Consider the following 15447-nt stretch of genomic DNA (forward strand, 5'->3'; position numbering starts at 1 on the left):
AACTGAGGTGAGCTTCCAGGGCTGCTGAGCGCAGATGGAAAAGATCCCACTCTAACGAGCACTTCATCGCATTCAAACAGTCCATCACTACTTTCAAGACCACACTCGCCACAGCTAAACAAACCTACTTCTCATCTCTCATATCCTCTCTCTCACAACCCTAAACAGTTATTCAACACCTTCAATTCTCTCCTCCATCCCCCAGCACCTCCTCCCTCCCCACTTATCTCCGCTGAAGACTTTGCCTCATTTTTCAAGCAGAAGATTGATAGCATTAGAGACAGTTTTGGTCAACAACCCCCAGAGCCCTTCCTCCCAACTTCCCATCCCTCCACCTCCAAAACCAACTTCTCCACCATTACAGAAGATCAACTCTCCACTCTACTCTCAAGATCACATCTCACCACCTGTGCACTTGACCCACTCCCATCCCACCTCATCCCAAACCTTACCACAATCTTCATCCCAACCCTAACCCATCTCTTCAACCTATCACTAACAACTGGTGTTTTCCCCTCAAGCTTTAAACATGCCTCCATCACACCTATCCTCAAAAAGCCCTCTCTTGACCCATCCTCTGAATCTAGCTATCGCCCTATATCACTTCTCCCCTATGCCTCCAAACTACTGGAACAACACGTCTACCTTGAACTGTCCTCCCATCTCTCTTCTTGCTCCCTCTTTGACCGCCTACAATCTGGCTTCCGGTCACACCATTCCACCGAAACTTCCCTAACTAAAGTCACCAATGACTCTTAACCGCCAAGAGCAAGCGACACTACTCTGTCCTCCTCCTCCTCGACCTGTCAGCTGCCTTTGACACAGTGGACCATTCCCTATTATTACAAACCCTCTCATCCCTTGGCATCGCAGACTTGGCCCTATCCTGGATCTCATCATACCTAACAGACCGGACATTCAGCGTCTCCCACTCACACACCACCTCTTCACCTCGCCCTCTATCTGTCGGAGTCCCACAAGGTTCAGTCCTTGGGCCCTTGCTCTTCTCCATTTACACCTTTGGCCTGGGACAGCTCATAGAATCTCATGGCTTTCAGTATCACCTCTATGCTGAGGACACACAGATCTACATCTCTGGACCAGATATCACCTCCCTTCTAACCACAATCCCTCAATGTCTGTCCACTATTTCATCCTTCTTCTCCGCTAGATTTCTGAAACTTAACATGGACAAAACAGAATTCATCATCTTTCCCCCATCTCACGCGACCCCCCCAACGAACCAATCCATTACAGTAAATGGCTGCCCACTCTCCCCAGTCCCACAAGCTCGCTGCCTCGGGGTAATCCTTGACGCTGATCTCTCCTTCAAACCACATATCCAAGCCCTTTCCACTTCCTGCCGACTTCAACTCAAAAATATTTCACGAATCCGTTCATTCCTCAACCATGAATCTGCAAAAACCCTAGTCCATGCCCTCATCATCTCTCGCCTCGACTACTGCAACCTCCTGCTCTGTGCCCTCACCTCTAACACTCTCGCACCCCTCCAATCTATTCTAAACTCTGCTGCCCGACTAATCCACCTGTCCCCCCGCTATTCCCCGGCCTCTCCCCTCTGTCAATCCCTTCACTGGCTCCCCATTGCCCAGAGACTCCACTACAAAACCCTAACCATGACGTACAAAGCCATCCACAAACTGTCTCCTCCATACATCTGTGACCTCGTCTCCCGGTACTTACCTACCCGCAACCTCCGATCCTCACAAGATCTCCTACTGAACTCCCCTCTTATCTCCTCTTCCCACAATCGTATACAAGATTTCTCTCGCGTATCACCCCTACTCTGGAACCCTCTACCACAACACATCAGACTCTCGCCTACCATCGAAACCTTCAAAAAGAACCTGAAGACCCACCTCTTCAGACAAGCCTACAACCTGCAGCTACCACCGATCGACCAAACCGCTGCATGACCATCTCTACCCTAACCTACTGTATTCTCACCCATCCCTTGTAGATTGTGAGCCTTCGCGGGCAGGGTCCTCATCCCTCCTGTACCAGTTATGACTTGTATTGTTTAAGATTATTGTACTTGTTTTCATTATGTATACCCCTCCTCACATGTAAAGCGCCATGGAATAAATGGCGCTATAACAATAAATAATAATAATAATAATAATTGTCCTTTTTTCAATTAGTGCTCCCTGCTGCACATTTCTTTAAATTTATCCTATTAGTGGGTTTCCATCCGTATCCAGCTAGATTGTGGAAAAACACTATATAGGAGTACATAGAGGAGCTTTTTTGGCCTTGCAGCGCCGTTCACGGCTGTCTACACGGTCTCTATGTGAGTGCAGCTCACTCTGTAGTCTGTTCTGCCGCCACAGGTGGTTGTAGTCAGCTCAGGGTGCGTCACTATCTCATACTGTTCCATTTTCGTTTTTTCAATTAGTGCTGGCTGCTGCACATTTTTTCAATTTTATCCTGTAAGTGGGTTTCCATCTGTATCCTGCTAGATTGTGGAAAAACACTATATAGGAGCACATAGAGGAGCTTTTTTTTGGCCTTGCAGCACCATTCACGGCTGTCTGCACGGTCTCTGTGTGAGTGCAGCTCACTCTGTAGTCTGTTCTGCGAAAAAAACAAAAAGTTAATAAAGTTCACCAAACACTCCACTTTACAGTTTTGTAGGCCACATTAGCTCATATTAAAGTCTAGTCCACACTTTATAAAATTAGTGTTTCTTATACCTGTTAGCAGCTGTTCAGGAATAAGCACACTAAGCCCTTAGTACTTTTCTGCTTATCTTTATCAGTCAACCAAGATGAAGAAGGCAGGGAGTAAGGCACGTGGTCGTGGGCGTGGAGGTGGAGCAGGGAGAGGACGTGGGGATTCTGTGCCTGCTGCGGGCACCGGTGACTCATCATCCCCCAGTTTTAGCAGGGAACAGTCCTTCATGCGCAGCTTTGTAGGACCTCGTCGCTGCTGCGGGAAGAACAAATTGAAGCCGTTGTCAGATGGATGGCAGCTAACGCATCGACTTCAATTAGCGCCACATCCTCTCAGGCACAGAGCACTGAAGAGAACACATCTGTCTCTTCACCACCTGCCAAATTGCCCAGGCAGTCAGAGAGCCCAGGACAGGAGCATCTCTACTTCTGTTCTCTGAATCTCTTGGCTTGGAAAGAGGGGGCCAGCCAAGAAAGAAATGGAAATGGAGAAATGGAAGAAGATGCAGTATGCAGTGATGCCCAACAGCTTTGTCTCTCTGAATCTGAAGAGGCAGGTGAGCCAGTGCCTCCGGTCAGCACACCTCAGTATGCATCTGATGATGAGACTCAGGTGCCACTTTCTGGTGCGTACTGTGCAGCCGAGACTAACCAGGAGAAGCAGTTGTAGGAAGAGGGTGGTGTAGATGATGAGGTCCTTGACCCATCATGGCGTGATGTACATGATAGTGGTGGGAGCAGCTCTGAGGAAGAGATGCCCTGAATGACCCAAAGAGGGAGAGGGAGGGGGAAGACTGCATTGCCTGTAGCCTCCACTTTGCCTGGTCCTTTTTTGACACCGTTGCAGATGACATTTGCTTTGTCAAATGCAAGCTATGTCATCAGAAAGTCAAAAGAGGGAAAGTGTCAGCAACCTCAATACCACAAATATGTGGAAACATGTGTGGACCAAGCACGTGGTGGAGTTACGAAAACACACTGAAGACCTAGGCCAACCTACAGCAGCACCTACCACCTCTTCAGCTCGTGTTGTAGCCTCTTCCTCTAGCTCACACACAGCTGGTTCGGCTTCCTCACAGGATCGCCATGGAAGAACCTCTGGCACTGTTGTCCAGAGACCCAGTGTAATTCCATCCACAGCACCACGTTCCCAGTCATCCTCACACTCCCAGCCCAGTCTACAGCCATCGGTAGCACAGGCATGGGAGAAAAGGAGGCCATTCTAGGCAAACCACCCCCGAGCACAGGCTCGGAATGCTGGCATAGCAAAACTACTATTCCTTGAAATGCTGTCATTCAGGCTGGTGGAGACTGACACCTTCCATAACTTGATGGCATTGGCAGTCCCACAATACAACGTGCCCAGCCGCTTTTATTTCAGCAGGCAAGCCGTCCCTGCCCTGCAAAAGCATGTGGAGGGAAACGTTAAACATGCACTACTAAACGCCATCAGTAGCAAGGTCCACCTCACCACCGATGCGTGGACCAGTCACCATGGACAGGGATGATACCTTTCCCTCACTGCCCAATGGATAAATGTTGTGGAGCCGGGTACAGATCGTGAGAGTGGCGCTGCACGTGTTCTGCCAACTCCAAGGATTGCAGAAATCCAGTCTGTACACATTGACTCCTCCTCATACTCCAGTCGAATTTCTGAACATTTACGCTATATTTCTGAATTATCTAGTGCTGATAGAAATATTTCATATATAGCCAGACATTTTGTTGATAGCCATGCCAGGAATACCGCTACATTTCGTGCGTATGGTATTGAAAGGGTTCATTTTATGCCCCGGGGAGGTGATATACAATGTCGGCTTCTTACACGTGAAGTCTTTTGGATTTATTACCTCGGCACCAGATTTCCTGATGGCTTCAACAAACGCAATGAGATAATGTTCCACTATAAACTTATGTTGGCCGTTTTTTGTTGTGTTTTGTTGTTTGTTTATTGGGGATATTTATTCAAAACTGTTTTTTGATATTATTTGTATGTGTCATGCTTTTTTGGTGTTTATTTCATGTGTATATGTTTTTGCTAATGTTTTAGGACCTTTGAGTCATAATTAGCATATATCATGTGATTTGCTTTATGACTTTGATTGGTGGCATGAGGTATATATTCCGATTGTGGTTAATAATGTTAGAGCTTTGACAAAGATCACTGCGTTGATCGAAACGCGTCGCTCTTTCATCTGTCTGATGTTTCTTGTCCCGGAATCTTCAATTGAATTTTAAAATATTTTTCAAATAAAGAAGTTTGGAAAATTTTTATCCCAGGAGCTGGAGGTGAATCTTTTCGTCTTTACCTTGTATTCAAGTCTGACCAGGATGGTCATCCGTGCACCGGTGTTTCATTAGGTGAGCTGGCTATTTTCCTTTTTTGTTACAGGATCCTACCTACCCATAAATACAGGCTTCTGAGAGAGGTATCCACATTTACCCAGGAATTCAGTCTTCAGCCTAAGAGACGTATTCACACTAGACATGTAGGGTCCCAGCAGCATGAGACAACCTTGTTGTTGGTTGCTAGGCATGCATGAATTGGCCAAATTATGTGCTAAGCGTCTCAATTTTTCCTTAAAATCCAGAGCAGTATTGCTATCCATATTTCATATATTCCATGTCTACATGCTTTAGCATGACAGAGTGCTACATTTTTCATATAGGGTATATGGAGGTGGCAGCTCATAGTTTGCACCTTTTCACATTAGCATGGAAGTGCCAGTGAGTTTTTGTTATTTGTATGTTTGCTCTCTGACAGAGCACTCCGCCCTTCAACATGTGGTGGTTTTAATTACAGCAAGATCCTACCTATCCATAAATACAGGCTTCTGAGAGAGGTAAGTGCAGTGCCCCAGAGACCTGGTCGTTGCAGTATGGCGCTCTGCCGCTAAGGGGAGCAGCGATACGTCTGATGGCACTAAGGAGTTCTCCTGACCAGGTATCACTAGAACACATTACACTTCACACTCCGGCCACTAGGGGGAGAAAAAGGCTTTATTTATTGGGCCACTCCTCACACTGATAAATCTAGGGGCTGGGGAGGAAGTTAGTCAGAAGCTGACTGGGTTGGATTCAGGCAACATCCCGTGGCAGGGGGTGTTGCAGGGAGAAGGCACAGGGGGGTCCTTGTCGGGCGTGGGAACCTGGCAGGTGCCTAGCGAACAGAACAGAACGTAACAAAACCGCGCCTGCACACCCTGCGGCGGTATCCTAAGAAAGAGACACGAAGGGAAGGATATTGTGGAACCGTGTAAACAAGATCAAGCACAAAGGAGAGCCAGTAAGAGTCGTGCCGAGAGAGAGAAAGGCAACATCTTACTGAGGCGCGTAGTCGGTGGCCGGAACACCGTAGGAGTAACTGACTTCAGGCCTTACTTCAAACTCCGCTGGACAGTTAGCTATAGGTTGGCTGACTACCTTACTACACCTACGAAGACATAGGGGGCAACATTGGGAGAGGGGCGTCTCTAGGGTCCCAGAAGACCACCAAGCCTTCCCGTCATACGGGTGGCGTCCTAGCCATAACATACCTGGGGGAAGTTAGAAACTAGTAACATCTGGAACCAAAGAACGAGAGAGCTGTAGAGAACGAATGAGAACAGCAGTTGTGAGGACTATTCCGAATGCTCAGCAGGATAGGACTACAACACACAGGCGCTATTGGTAGGCAACGATTTCCATCTGTGAAGGAAACTCTGGATGTGCCCATCGGACCGGTCGGTCTCTGAGTGCCCTGTTAAACGTACTCTGGATAGAGGATCCTGAAGCCTTCAGTAAAGAGGTAAAGAGACTGCAACCTTGTGTCCTCGTTATTGCCTGCACCTCACACCATCACCATCCACCTTACTGGGAAGCCCTGGGGACATACTTCACCTGTGGGAAGGTATACCAGCCAGCTGCCATTCCATCACCCCAGTGGACCCCATAGCAGCGTCGGTCACCCTGACCGAACACCACAGGTGGCGTCACGAACCCCTGACAGACTGTATCACCACCTTTATTGGACGCCCCTTAGCAGGGTCGCAGATCGGGTCTAGCCACCGTGACAGCCTCAGAACCGAACCAGAGAGGCCCGGTACCGATACACGTGGTCCTGTGTCTGGGGGCAATCCATATCCCCATTTACCCAGGAATTCAGACTTCAGCCTAAGGGCTCATACTCACATGCGAGAAACTCGCTCGGATGTGTCTCACACGTCAATACCAGGCACTGCCGCTGGCACTCAGGAGCGGAGCGTTCAGCGCATGTATTGCTATGTGGCCGCGCGCTCCGATCTGAGTGCTGAGTGCAGTGCCGGATATTGACGTGTGAGACTCATCCCAGTTTCTCGCGTGAGAGTATGAGCCCTAAGACAGGTATTCACACTAGACATGTAGGGTCCCTGCAGCGTGAGACCACCTTGTTGTTGGTTACTGGGCATGCATGAATTGGCCAAAGTATGTGTTAAGCATCTCAATTTTTTGTTCTTATCCAGAGCAGTATTGCTATTCATATTTCATATATTCCATGTTTGCATGTTTTAGCATGACAGAGTGCACCTTTTTTGAATATTGTATATGGAGGTGGCTGCTCCTAGTTTCCACCTGTTCACATTAGCTTGTAAGTGCCAGTCAGTCTGTTGTTATTTCTATGTTAGCTCTCTGACCGAGCACTCTGCCCTTCAACATGTGATGGTTTTAATTACAGCAGGATCCTACCTACCCAAAAATACAGGCTTCTCAGAGAGGTATCCACATTTACCCAGGAATTCAGATTTCAGCCTAAGAGAGGCATTCACACTAGACACGTAGGGTCCCAGCAGCGTGAGACAACCTTGTTGTTGGTTGCTAGGCATGCATGAATTGGCCAAATTATGTGCTAAGCGTTTCAATTTTTTCTTAAAATCCAGAGCAGTATTGCTATTCATATTTCATATATTCCATGTCTACATGCTTTAGCATGACAGAGTGCAACCTTTTTTTGTATTTGGAAAATGGAAGTGGCTGCTCCTAGTTTGCACCTGTTCACATTAGCTTGGAAGTACCATTTAGACATTAGTTAATTTACCTCTGTCCAAGTACTCCACCCTTCAACATGTGGTGGTTTTAATTACAGCAGGATCCTACTTAAACATAAATACAGGCTTTCTGAAAGAGGTATCAACGTTTACCCAGGAATTCAGACTTCAGCCTAAGAGAGGTATTCACATTAGACACGTAGGGTCCCAGCAGCGTGAGACAACCTTGTCGTTGGTTACTGGGCATGCATGAATTGGGAAAATTATGTGCTAAGCTTCTCAATTTTTTCTTCTTATCCAGAGCAGTATTGCTATTCATATTTCATATATCCCATGTCTACATGCTTTAGCACGACAGAATGCAACTTTTTTGTATATGTGATTCAGATGAAACCCTTAAGGGATCCATTCACGTTAAAAAGGCAGCAGAGATACTCTGGACTCTGTCTGGCCTCTCTTCAGCTGTGTCCTTTTCAGAAGTGCACAAAACTGTGGCTGAGCGTACTTTTATGCAAGTTTAAAAAGACGGACACCGCTGGATCATAGGCCAGACAGCCTTCATCTACCTCATTATAGGGAATCTTCCATTGGGGTATCTGTCTGAATCATGTTTTTCAGAGATTTACATGGAAACCCCGATGCAAGAGCCCAGTGCAGAGCACAGGATAAATGTGAGCCGAGCCTTGTGACGAAATTTGGGAGCAAAATGAACAAATCAATAGTAAGTGAAGAATTGGTTTTATTAGTTTTTTACACCATTCTTCGAGCTGTGTAAGTGATTACACAACTTTATTCTTTGGGTCGGTACATTAACAGCGATACCAGATTTATATAGTTTTTTTATGTTTGGCTGCTATCACACACTAATAAACGCATCTTTTTGCAAAAACAAGTTTTTGTATCACCATATAGAAGAGCTACAATTTTTCTATATTTCTGCCAACAGAGTGATGTGAGGGCTTGTTTTTTACGGAACGAGTTTATGCTTTTACTAGATGGTGGCCAAGTTCTAACGCATCGGGTATTCTAGAATATGTATGTATGTATATAGCAGCCACATAGTATATAGCACAGGCCACGTAGTATATAGGAGTACTACGTGGCCTGTGGTATATAACATTTGGCTGCTATATACATACATACATATTGTAGAATACCCGATGCGTTAATATAGGCCACGCAGTAAATAACACAGCCCACGTAGTATATTACACAGCCCACACAGTATATAGCAGCCACACAGTATATAACACAGCCCACGTAGTATGTAACACTGGCCACGTAATATATAACACAGCCCACGTAATATATAGCACAGCCCACATAGTATCTAACAGTGGCCACGTAGTTTATAGCACGCAGTATAGAACACAGCCACATAGTATATAACACTGCCCACGTCGTATATAGCAGCCATGTAGTATATAACGCAGCCCACGCAGTATATAACACTGGCCACGTAATATATAGCACAGCACATGCAGTATAGAACACAGCCCACATAGTATCTAACGCTGGCCAGGTAGTATATAGCAGCCACGCTGTATCTAACACAGCCCACGTAGTATTTAGCAGTGTGGGCACCATATCCCTGTTAAAAAAAATAATTCAAATAAAAAATAGTTATATACTCACCCGGCGGGATCCAGCGTAGATCCAGCAGACCTCTGGCGATGCGCGTGGCTGCCGCCATCTTGCGTTCTCAGGATGCATTGCGAAATTACCAAGATCACTTAGCAGTCTCGCGAGACCGTTAAGTCTTCTGGGTAATTTCGCAATGCATCTCTGGGACCGGAAGCTGGCGGGAGCGCATCGTCGGACTACGGAAGGTGAGAATAGCAGGTTTTTTCTTTTTTTATTATTTTTAACATTAGATCTTTTTACTATTGATGCTGCGTAGGCAGCATCAATAGTAAAAACTTGGTCACACACGGTTAATAGCGGCGGTAACGGAGTGAGTTACCCACGGCATAACGCGGTCCATTACCGCTGGCATTAACCCTGTGTGAGCGGTAACTGGAGGGGAGTATGGAGTGGGCGCTGACTGCGGGGAGTATGGAGCGGGCGCTGACTGCAGGGAGTATGGAGCGGGTGCCGGGCACTGACTGTGGTAAGTATGAAGCGGGCGCTGACTGCGGGGAGTATGGAGCGGGCACCGGGCACTGACTGCGGGGAGTATGGAGCGGGCACTGACTGCGGGGAGCATGGAGCGTGCGCCGGGCACTGACTGCAGGGGAGTAGGGAGGGACTAATCAGACCGTGGCCGTCGCTGATTTGTCGCAGCAGCCATGACAGGCATCTGGCGAGACCAATCAGCGACTTGGATTCCATGACAGACAGAGGCCGCGACCAATGAATATCCGTGACAGAAGGACAGACAGACAGAAAGACGGAAGTGACCCTTAGACAATTATATAGTAGATTGGTACCATTTTGACACAACATTTTTTTTATCGCTTTCTATTTCAATTTTTGGGAGACAGATTGAATTTAGGACATGGGAAAAAAAGCAGATTAGATTGATAGATAGATAGATAGATAGATAGATAGATAGATAGATAGACAGACAGACAGACAGACAGACAGACAGATAGATAGATAGATAGATAGATAGATAGATAAATGGATAGATTAGATAGATAGATATTATATATATTAAAAGCTGCCCTTTCTCCATGAACTATATAGAAATCTGAAAAATAAATGAAAGTAAAATGTAAAAATCCAAACTATTAGTATATTACAATTTACTATACACAGAGAGCACTGTCAGAAATAAAAGTGTCTGAATTGACTTTGGTTACCTCACTCCCCATATAAGTGGAATAAATAGTGTTCAAAGCAAATGTATGTCTAAATTGGTATCATTAAAAATAACTATGGTACATGTCCTCAAGCTGCTCTATCATTGGAAAAATTATAAAGTGGGTATCTGAAGAAGGTGAAACAAGGCATATTTTTTATTTTTTCAAAAGTTGTAAAAAAAAATCCTTTTATAAAACTTGTATCACCATAATTGTTCTTACACACTGAATAAATTAATTGTGACAATTTAATCATTTTGTCATTTTTAGCACATATTTCGTAAATTATAACTCTTCAAAGACTTAAAACAAGCCCTCTTGTCTACATTCATGGGACTAAGGAACACATGGGCTACTTGCACAGTGAACAAGTCTGTAGGAACATGTTCACACACCACCTAGAAACTTGAAGACACAAAAGATCATAGTAGAACCAAAAATACTCAGTTTCAAAAAATCACAGTAATCCGCAAGTGCTAGTAAAAAGATGTAAAAAACAGGGTATTTGGTTGATACGTTTTTTGCAAAAAATGTATACTAAGCTGCTCCACCAAACGTCAAGGTATACTCATATCAGAGCAGTCCTAACTAATGTATGCAATCCCTATCTGATGTATTTAAAAACCTGATCATCTGTATATTACCTGTGTGAACAGGGTTCAGAGAGGAAAAATCCATGTGGACATGCTGAGTGGAACAGCTTTTGTGCAGATAACCCAAGAGGAGTGGTGGGTAACTCCCTAGTCTTGTAGACACAAGAGAACAATTATGGAAGCAGGAACACATGGGCTACTTGCACAGTGAACAAGTCTGTAGGAACATGTTCACACACCACCTAGAAACTTGAAGACACAAAAGATCATAGTAGAACCAAAAAGACTCAGTTTCAAAAAATCACAGTAATCCACAAGTGCTAGTAAAAAGATGTAAAAAACAGGGTATTTGGTTGATACGTTTTTTGCAAAAAATGTATACTAAGCTGCTCCACCAAACATCAAGGTATACCCATATCAGAGCAGTCCTAACTGATGCATGCAATCCCTATCTGATGTATTTAAAAACCTGATCATCTGTATATTACCTGTGTGAACAGGGTTCAGAGAGGAAAAATCCATGTGGGCATGCTGAGTGGAACAGCTTTTGTGCAGATAGCCCAAGAGGAGTGGTGGGTAACTCCCTAGTCTTGTAGACACAAGAGAACAATTATGGAAACAGGAACACATGGGCTACTTGCACAGTGAACAAGTCTGTAGGAACATGTTCACACACCACCTAGAAACTTGAAGACACAAAAGATCATAGTTAGTGTTGAGCGATACCGTCCGATACTTGAAAGTATCGGTATCGGATAGTATCGGCCGATACCCGAAAAGTATCGGATATCGCCGATACGGATACCCGATACCAATACAAGTCAATGGGACATCAAGTATCGGAAGGTATCCTGATGGTTCCCAGGGTCTGAAGGAGAGGAAACTCTCCTTCAGGCCCTGGGATCCATATTAATGTGTAAAATAAAGAATTAAAATAAAAAATATTGATATAATTACCTCTCCGGAGGCCCCTGGACATCACCGCTGGTAACCGGCAGCCTTCTTTGCTTAAAATGAGCACGTTTAGGACCTGAGAATGACGTCGCGGCTTCTGATTGGTCGCGTGCCGCTCATGTGACCGCCACGCGACCAATCAGATGCCGCGACGTCATTCTCAGGTCCTAAATTCCTAGAATGAGGAGTTTAGGACCTGAGAATGACGTCGCGGCTTCTGATTGGTCGCGTGGCGGTCACATCAGCGATACGCGACCAATCAGAAGCTGTGACGTCATGGAAGTCCCTAAACGCGCTCATTTTAAACAAAGAAGGCTGCCGGTTACCAGCGGTGATGTCCAGGGGCCTCCGGAGAGGTGAGCATATCAATATTTTTTCCTTTAATTTTTTATTTTACACATTAATATGGATCCGATACCGATTCCCGATTCCACAAAAGTATCGGAACTCGGTATCGGAATTCCGATACCGCAAGTATCGGCCGATACCCGATACTTGCGGTATCGGAATGCTCAACACTAATCATAGTAGAACCAAAAACACTCAGTTTAAAAAAATCACAGTAATCCGCAAGTTCTAGTAAAAAGATGTAAAAAACAGGGTATTTGGTTGATACGTTTTTTGCAAAAAATGTATAGTAAGCTGCTCCACCAAACGTCAAGGTATACCCATATCAGAGCAGAACTAACTGATGTATGCAATCCCTATCTGATGTATTTAAAAACTTGATCATCTGTATATTACCTGTGTAGAACAGGGTTCAGAGAGGAAAAATCCATGTGGACATGCTGAGTGGAACAGCTTTTGTGCAGATAGCCCAAGAGGAGTGGTGGGTAACTCCCTAGTCTTGTAGACACAAGAGAACAATTATGGAAACAGGAACACATGGGCTACTTGCACAGTGAACAAATCTGTAGGAACATGTTCACACACCACCTAGAAACTTGAAGACACAAAAGATCATAGTAGAACCAAAAAGACTCAGTTTCAAAAAATCACAGTAATCCGCAAGTGCTATTAAAAAGATGTAAAAATCAGGGTATTTGGTTGATACGTTTTTTGCAAAAAATGTATACTAAGCTGCTCCACCAAACATCAAGGTATACCCATATCAGAGCAGTCCTAACTGATGTATGCAATCCCTATCTGATGTATTTAAAAACCTGATCATCTGTATATTACCTGTGTGAACAGGGTTCAGAGAGGAAAAATCCATGTGGACATGCTGAGTGGAACAGCTTTTGTGCAGATAGCCCAAGAGGAGTGGTGGGTAACTCCCTAGTCTTGTAGACACAAGAGAACAATTATGGAAACAGGAACACATGGGCTACTTGCACAGTGAACAAGTCTGTAGGAACATGTTCACACACCACCTAGAAACTTGAAGACACAAAAGATCATAGTTAGTGTTGAGCGATACCGTCCGATACTTGAAAGTATCGGTATCGGATAGTATCGGCCGATACCCGAAAAGTATCGGATATCGCCGATACGGATACCCGATACCAATACAAGTCAATGGGACACCAAGTATCGGAAGGTATCCTGATGGTTCCCAGGGTCTGAAGGAGAGGAAACTCTCCTTCAGGCCCTGGGATCCACATTAATGTGTAAAATAAAGAATTAAAATAAAAAATATTGATATAATTACCTCTCCGGAGGCCCCTGGACATCACCGCTGGTAACCGGCAGCCTTCTTTGCTTAAAATGAGCGTGTTTAGGACCTGAGAATGATGTCGCGGCTTCTGATTGGTCGCGTGGCGGTCACATGAGCGGCACGCGACCAACCAGAAGCTGTGACGTCATGGAAGTTCCTAAACGCGCTCATTTTAAACAAAGAAGGCTGCCAGTTACCAGCGGTGATGTCCAGGGGTGTTATGAATAGGTAATTCAGAACCACAATGGACCTTGAAGTTTAGAGCACACAGAGTGACCTGACAATAACCAAAAAACATAGGACGAGCTCTGAGACGTGGGAACTCTGCTGAACGCAATCCTTAATCCTATCACACCACACTAGAGGTAGCCGTGGATTGCGCCTAACGCTCCCTATGCAACTCGGCACAGCCTGAGAATCTAGCTAGGCCTGAAGATAGAAAAATAAGCCTACCTTGCCTCAGAGAAATTCCCCAAAGGAAAATGCAGCCCCCCACATATAATGACTGTGAGTAAGAAGAAAATACAAACACACAGATGAAATAGATTTAGCAAAGTGAGGCCCGACTTACTGAATAGACAGAGGATAGGAAAGATAGCTTTGCGGTCAACACAAAAACCTACAAACAACCACGCAGAGGGGCAAAAAGACCCTCCGCACCGACTAACGGTACGTAGGTGCTCCCTCTGTGTCTCAGAGCTTCCAGCAAGCAAGAAAAACCAAAATAGCAAGCTGGACAGAAAATATAGCAAACAAAAGTAACACAAGCAGAACTTAGCTTATGCTGAGCAGACAGGCCACAGGAACGATCCAGGAGGAAGCAAGACCAATACTAGAACATAGACTGGAGGCCAGGATCAAAGCACTAGGTGGAGTTAAATAGAGCAGCACCTAACGACTTAACCTCATCACCTGAGGAAGGAAACTCAGAAGCCGCAGTACCACTCACATCCACCAACGGAAGCCCATAGACAGAATCAGCCGAAGTACCACTTGTGACCACAGGAGGGAGCTTGACCACAGAATTCACAACAGTACCCCCCCCTTGAGGAGGGGTCACCGAACCCTCACCAGAGCCCCCAGGCCGACCAGGATGAGCCACATGAAAGGCACGAACAAGATCGGCAGCATGGACATCAGAGGCAAAGACCCAGGAATTATCTTCCTGACCATAACCCTTCCACTTAACCAGATACTGGAGTTTCCGTCTCGAAACACGAGAATCCAAAATCTTCTCCACTATATACTCCAACTCCCTCTCCACCAAAACCGGGGCAGGAGGATCAACAGATGGAACCATAGGTGCCACGTATCTCCGCAACAATGACCTATGGAATACGTTATGGATGGAAAAAGAATCTGGAAGGGTCAAACGAAAAGACACAGTATTAAGAACCTCAGAAATCCTATACGGACCAATGAAACGAGGCTTAAACTTAGGAGAGGAAACCTTCATAGGAATATAACGAGATGACAACCAAACCAAATCCCCAACACGAAGTCGGGGACCCACACAGCGTCTGCGATTAGCGAAACGTTGAGCCTTCTCCTGGGACAAGGTCAAATTGTCCACTACATGAGTCCAAATCCGCTTCAACCTGTCCACCACAGTATCCACACCAGGACAGTCCGAAGACTCAACCTGCCCTGAAGAGAAACGAGGATGGCTTCATCACTGAGCAATCAGAACCTCTTTGCGACAAAACAGCCCCCGCTCCAATTTCAGAAGCATCAACCTCGACC

This window comes from Ranitomeya imitator, chromosome 5 (genome assembly GCF_032444005.1).
Source record: "Ranitomeya imitator isolate aRanImi1 chromosome 5, aRanImi1.pri, whole genome shotgun sequence".
NCBI lineage: Eukaryota > Metazoa > Chordata > Amphibia > Anura > Dendrobatidae > Ranitomeya > Ranitomeya imitator.